The 7112-nt window shown below is 43.1% G+C and overlaps 2 pseudogenes; both read right to left on the bottom strand.

The window, feature by feature from the left end:
• Positions 1-229: 229 nt before the first annotated feature.
• Positions 230-1321, bottom strand: LOC130889942 (speckle-type POZ protein-like; annotated as a pseudogene).
• A 4633-nt stretch (positions 1322-5954) lies between these two features.
• Positions 5955-6680, bottom strand: LOC130889941 (nascent polypeptide-associated complex subunit alpha-like; annotated as a pseudogene).
• Positions 6681-7112: the final 432 nt, after the last annotated feature.

The following is a 7112-nucleotide window of genomic DNA, read 5'->3' as shown; positions in this document are numbered from 1 at the left end:
AACAAAAATCAAAGCAGTCTAACAACAGAACAGAAGTTGCATAGAGTATACCAGAGTCCAGTTCTGCTCCTCCCCCTACCTGCCCTTCACTCATTTATAGAGGTGTTGAAGCCAGGCCTAGCAGCTGTGTTTCCCCAAATTCATTGTAAATGTGCCTCAGAGTGCACAGTCTTAACAGGTGTCATTAACAATAACAATGGCTGTTTCTTCTGGAAGACACACGTAGGTCCTAAGATTGCTTCAGGCGTTTGAGGGGGGGTTCCGGGAAAAGACCATGTGCAGGAACCAGAGAGACACATACTTCAGCCACCAAGTGGGGATAGGAGTCGACCACTGTCTTCCAGCTCGAGGTCTGAAAAACCTCAGAAGCATGAGCTGTAATGAAATCCATTGCCCGAGATTTCAACTGCACTGAGCTGTGGAGATCAGCTAGGAAGAGAGTGTGGGCAGCATTCTCCACAGAGAGTTCCCTGCAGAGGGCGCTCTCACACATGCCCTTCAAACGCTCCAGGCCATACTTGTCAGCAGCTGCCAGCACAGCATCTGCCATGCTGTGGAGATCTGGTTCTTTCCCGGTGTAAATGAAGTCCATCATTGCCTTGAAGACTTCGGGTTTCAGGTCATGAATCTCAATGCGATTCTTTCTGCTCTCCTCTGTGTCATGTTCAAACATGGCTCTGAAAACTGGAGAGCGAGCAGCTAAGATGGCCTTGTGAGCCTGGAATTCCTGGCCTGCTACCACCACACAACAGTCTGTGAAGCGGGAATTCTCCCACAGCTTTCCTAGATCATCTACCAGTGTGCACTATGGAACGTCAATCCCTGGCTGCATGTTCTGTTCAGAGATGCTGATGCAGTCCTGAACCACACTCACCTCACAGCAGAGTGTGAGTTTGTCATCTGGGAGAAGCAAACATGGAGTGGAAAAAAGGAAATCTCGAAGAATGAACTTTGTGATACCCCAGCCTTCGTTTTGGTCAAACCTGAGAACTCTTTGATTGTTCATGATTCGAAATTCCTCTCCGTTGGCATTTATGATACCAAATTGGAACTTTGCCCATATGGGGCTCTTTGGAGAGCTGTGCAACACTAGGAAAACTGACAGGTAACCTCTGCTTTGCTCATTGTTCCCATTTATGTATAGTTTCATAAGCCATTTCTGTTTGTCATTGGCTCCTGGCGAGAAAGTGGGGCTTGCAATGTGATTGCCCAAGTTTCCCTCCAAGCAAAAGGAGAAGTTGCTGATGGTCCATCTGTACGAGAATTTGTTGACTCTGATCTGTGTGTAGCCTCTGCTCTCAGCTGCCAGGTCTCCTGACATATCTGCTGCTGGGAATGTGAAGGTTTACCTGGAGCCAAAGAAGAACGGGATTGTTCTCTTCTTCAACCTGGGGGTCACAATTACAGATTTATTTTAGATTTTTAGTTTCTGTTTTTCCACTTGTTCCCTCTTCTATGAGGTTACAAACTCTGTTCTTTCTGAATTTCTAGACATATTGCCCTATGAGATTCAATGAAGACAGTCTAGCGTACTAGGGATTCTTTCTTACATCACTCCACATTTTCTAGATAAATATTAAGTAAGAAAGTGATTAGTTTTGACAATTATACACTACTTTTCACAATATGGAACATTTTATACACTCTTATATTGAAAAGTGTACTATGATTCTCTAAAGAAACAGAACACATAGAATGGCTCTCTCTGTATGAAGGAGAGTGATTCATTAGAATGGCTTAGGGCTGCAGTCCTACTAATCCCCAAAGGCTACCTGTGACGAAAAAGTGCAAGACCCAATACTTACTCAGTCCTGCTGTCTGACACGTTGGCTATTCCTCAGTCTATGCTGAAATTCCAAAGATGATTCTCTACTTCCAGGGAAGGAAAGGACTTGCTGATGGCAAGGACAAGCAGCAAATGGCAGCAGCTTCCTCCTTGCCTCTCCTTTTATGCTATTAGCAGAGGGTGTGGCACAGTTTAGGGTGTGCCTTCCTGCATTGAGATCTGGATTAAAGGCGTGTGACTTCTGGCATTAATTCCAGATTAAAAGTTTGTATTTTTCAAAAGTGAACCTGCAGAAGCAAGGTCTAAGGGAGCAGAAGCCAGGAGGAAATCCAGTCCTTGGAGCCAATCTAGTCTTGATGTACTAGCAGACCAGGATTGAGCCAACAACCTGATAACCTGCTTCTTTCTCTCTCTCTCTCTCTCTTTCTCTCTCTCTCTCTCTGTCTCTCTCTCTCTCTCTCTCTCTCTCTCTCTCATTGCTCTCTCTCTGAATGTGTGTTTGTATTTGTGTCTGTTTATATGCCTTTCTATTTGTTTCAGTCAGTTTGTTTTGCTGTAATGACCAAGACTTTCTCTGGTATGTGGACAATCCTGTTGATTAAGGCCCATGCCTCTTCCTGATGGTGACCTGAATCCTTTTGGCTGTTCCAGGTCCTCCAGAGAATCATTTATCTGAAATAAAAGCCCCACCAGCCCCATTCCTGGTGTGATACTGTACATGAGCAAATACTCTACTTGAGCCGCAGTCAGGTCTAAGTTCCCCCATAGGAAGCTGCTCTCCTCTTCAGGAGCACACTCAGGAGAGCAATGAAATAGTAATGTGAAGCTTATGTTTTGCACACGAGGAGTCCAGCATTGACTGTCTACCTTTGTTTCAAATGACACATTGGAGGGAAAGGGTACCTGCCTCCCTGTCCCTAAACCCATATACAGAAGAGTCACTGATGCTACTAACTAGCCACCTAGAAAAAGTTCCTATGTGAAAAACTAAAAAATTCAGAGGTCAAAACCAATTGATTGATTTATCCTGTCTTGAGGGATGAGCAGCATTGGAGGCTGATTTTCAGGAGAGCTGGACTGGCGATTACTGAGTGGATTGAAACACCGAAGAAATGTTCACGTACTTGAGGCTTAGCGTGTCCATTCAGACATGTTAATCTGGAGAGAGATGATAGATGTAAGGAGCAGTTTACAGCTCACAATCTAAGGGGAACTGTCTCCAAACCCCTTCTTCAGTAACTGTTGAATCTATTCTGCATCCTTTGGAAACCAGAATACTCTCTCATGTCTAAGGCCCAGCATAGTAAGCATGGAAGTTCAAAGTTTAAAGACAACAGCACACACCAGTGAGGGTGAAAATTAGGAGGTACTGAGAAGCTGCGTCGTGGCGTCTACATGATGGAAAGGAGAAGTATTTAGTATTTTGTCAGAGCACACCCCTAAGTGGATCAGAAGACTGTATAGGGAGGATTAATTGAGGAGGAGAGGAAAACCACCAATGAGATTTGGCAGAGCCATCCGGGGTCTGTGAGTCTGGATGGAATAAAAGGAAGGAAAGAAGACAGCCACACTCAGAGTCCTGCCTATCTCTGCTTCCTGCCACCATATATAAACTCTTCCACCTGAACCTTCATGTTGTGAACAGTGAGGCCCATGACAGAGGGAAAAACCACCTCTTCCTTAATCACATGTTTCTTGTTTTGGAAGGAATTCTTTAGTGTGTGTGTTTGTGTTTGGGGGGAGGGACAGGGTTTCTGAGTAGCTATGTAGCCAGTCCTAGAACTCTTTAAGCCAGACTGACCACAAACTCACAGAGTTCCACCATCCTCTGCCTCCCAGGTGCTGGCATTAAAGGCATGTGCTACCCTGCCTGGCTTATGGGAAAAATTCTTACAACAATATAAGAAGCATAATAACAGCTGTGTGGGAATGGGCATCATTCCTTTATTTATGGAAGACTGACCCCAGTAAGCAAAATGCACTTGTGATGGATAGTCATGGTTTCCTACTTGACTAGACCTGGAATTAACTAAAATCCTACAATGGAGGGCACAACTATGAGTAATGTTATGCTTAAGGTGAAGTAAGTAGATCACTTCAAATGCAGAGGGAGAAAGACACAAACATTTAAACTGGACCTCAAGGCTAGTGCACACACCTTAAATTGGGACACACCTCTTGTCTTCTGGAAGCCTGTGAAAGTATATGGAAGATAGAAGCTGTTGCTCTTTGTCTGCTTGCCCTCATCTTGCAGCAAGTCCATTCTATCACTGGCATTAGAGAATTCTTCATAATTCCAACATAGACTAAAGAATAACCTGCAGGTCTAACCTGCTGAGCTGAATATGTACTGAATTCTTGGACTTGACTTCCCAGGTAGCCATTGAGACATTGTAGACAGAAGGTTCTGTCCCACAGAGCCCCACCGTCCTTCCTTTCCAACGAAGCACACAATGACTTATATTAATGATAAGTACTTGGGCCTATTCCTTAGGCTTGTTGCTAACTATCTCTTACAACTAAAATTCATTCATAAATCATATCTATATTTAGCCATGTGACTTGTTACCTTTTCCGTGTAAGGCATTTTTATCTTCCTTCTTCTGAGTCTGATTACAACTGTGTTTCTGACTTTCCTCTTCCCAGAATTCTTCTAGTCTGATAGTCCCAACTATACTTCCTGCTTGGCTACTGGACACTCTGTTATTCATCCAATAAGAGCAGCAAATCTTTAAAGTGGACAAGATAATTTTTCCACATCATTTCCCCCTTTTTTCATTTCAAAGCGAGAACCCTGAATCTAATTTCCTTTGTTTAGTTTTTTTCCTGAATATTATCCCTAACAACTTGTAACCAACATGCTAAACATAAACAAATATTCATAATCCATTTTTTGGAAGATGTGGGCTTAGTTTTCATGCTGTTTGGGGGTGTTGGTAATCTTATTAGTATCCAAAGAAATAATTTAGGGTACTGATCACATCCTGACTGGAGTATTCTGTGAAGCTGTATTCAGCCAGCAGTCTTGAAGCTGTTCTGGATGTGGGACTCAGAGGAAACTACAAGGTAGTTGCCATGAAATGTTGGAACATCTGGGCACTTCACGTCTGTCCAAGATTTTTCAGAGGGGTCTTGCTTGATCAAACATGGAATTTCTTAACCCCGAATGAATCCACAACTTCTCATTTGCTGTGGAAAGAAAAGCAAAACCTCTTTCCAAAGAACATATATTTTGACTCAAATTTTGAAGTTGAGATATTTTTGAAATCTATAGGTTGGATTAATCCATCAGCACTTATACTCAAATGCCTCTTACCAGCTTTTGCTCCTTCCTCTGCAATCAAACAATTCAAAGACCAGACAATAACATAAAGTAACCCAATTCTCTGTGTCTTTTACATCTTTATGTGGCTTTTTAAACATTCTATTTCTTTTAATTGTATTTTAATTTTTGTTTTTTTTGAGACAGGGTTTCTCTGTGTATCATTGGCTGTCCTACATCTCACTCTGCTGTAGACCTCACTGGGCTTGAACTCACAGACCACCTCCCTCTACCTCCCAAGTGCTGAGATTAAAGGTGTGTGCCACCACACTGGACTACTCTATTTTTGAAAGTTATTCTCTATCCATTTTTTTCTCTCCCAAGTGTACATATATTTTTAAACACACTGTAGTCACTTAGAGGGTTTTTGTCTTAGGTCTGTCTTGTCTGTATATCCTGATCTTTTTCTGCATACACATGTCTTTAATCTGCTAAGTGATATGCCTACCGTAGAGCTGCAACTTTGGTAGCTGGCTCCACCCCATTCCTTAGCCATTTGAGAGTCTAACTTCATGGTGGAGGTACTGGCAGGAACCAGTTTTATTGCCACAACTCTGTGAAGTTTCAGGTCCATTCCACCACCAAGAAACCTGATGATGGCTGCCCATAAACACCACTTCAGTGTTTGGTGGAGGAGCCTCTTAAAAGAGCTGTGAGGGTCTGTGAATACCACTGAGTCAGGCAGCCTCTTTTAAAGGGGGCATACTTCTGCATACCACCAGCAAAAAGAGCCTGCTGGAGTAGTGATGGTTGCCTACAAGCTGTGCTTGATCCTGTTCCTGTCTGTCTAGATTCATTTTCTTTCATCCAACCAGAAGCCATAATTTTATTAGTGATAGAAACAGTTCAAATTTGAAACCAAGCTGTAGTTCCACCTTTGAAACACCAAAAAAGGGGAAGAGGGTAGGGGGTGACCTCGCTGTCAAATAGTTGCATTGTTAATTTCATAATAGCATTCACGATATCATTACTGTTGTTTCTCAGGTGTCACTGCCTTTGCTCTGGACACATTTGCCTATGACATGACCAATTCTATGTCCTTAACTTCCACACCTGCTTCGTCAACCTCCTCGACCTCCTCCTCCTCACTCTCCTCTTGTACTGTCTGAATCTGAGTATTTGCTTGAATGTTTGAAACAGCTTCACCTTGAACTTTTGAACTTCTCAGCAGCTGCTAACTATGCTTGCTGAGACAAATCTTCAATCTTGGCTTCCCCAAATACGAGGTCGGTGTCTGAAGCTGGGCTCTTGTAGACATCTGGTTTGGTAATGACTAAGAGGATAGTTTTAGATTCCTGGATAGTGACTCTAGTAACCCCTGAAACCTGTCAAAGACCCAGTTTGGCATAGCCCTCTGTGCTTTTTTTCACTCTGGCCCTGCTTTGCTTTACTGACTGCTTCTTCATTGATTTCAGCTGCCGCCGCCAGCTGGGCTTGTCTGTGTGGAGTCTTGCTCCTGAGCTCTGGTACTGATTCATAGCTGTCAGATTCTGTTCCCGACCCTGTCTCAGCCTGGGACTGTGGCAGCTCCTGTTCTGTGGCAGGGACGGTTTCTGTGGCTTCATCAGGCATTTTGTGTAGAGGATGTGGAACTAAGATGGTGGTGGAAAGAGAGCAAACCAGAGCGTCTAGAATCATCTTTATTTTAATGCTTTCTCAAGCTTTATGTGGAAATTCTTGACAAATGTTTGAGTGCCATTTGTAGACAGACATTTCTGTCTTTCCTGGTTCTGCAGTCATTCAGTCTCAAAGAAACAATCAGAGGCTTATGTTAATTATAAACTGTTTTGCCTATTGCTCTGGCTTATTACTATCTCTTACAAGTTAAATTAACCCGTAATTTTTATCCATGTTTAGCCATGTGGCTTGGTACCTTACCTCAATAAGGCATTCTCATCTTGCTTCCTCTGTGTCTGGCTGGTGACTCCATCTCTGCATTTTCTCTTCCCAGAATTATCCTAGTCTGATTGCCCTGCCTAGACTTCCTGCCTGGCTATTGGTCAA

Source organism: Chionomys nivalis, chromosome 18 (assembly GCF_950005125.1).
Source record: "Chionomys nivalis chromosome 18, mChiNiv1.1, whole genome shotgun sequence".
NCBI classification, from domain to species: Eukaryota; Metazoa; Chordata; class Mammalia; order Rodentia; family Cricetidae; genus Chionomys; species Chionomys nivalis.
This window is presented reverse-complemented; position numbering and strand designations above follow the sequence as displayed.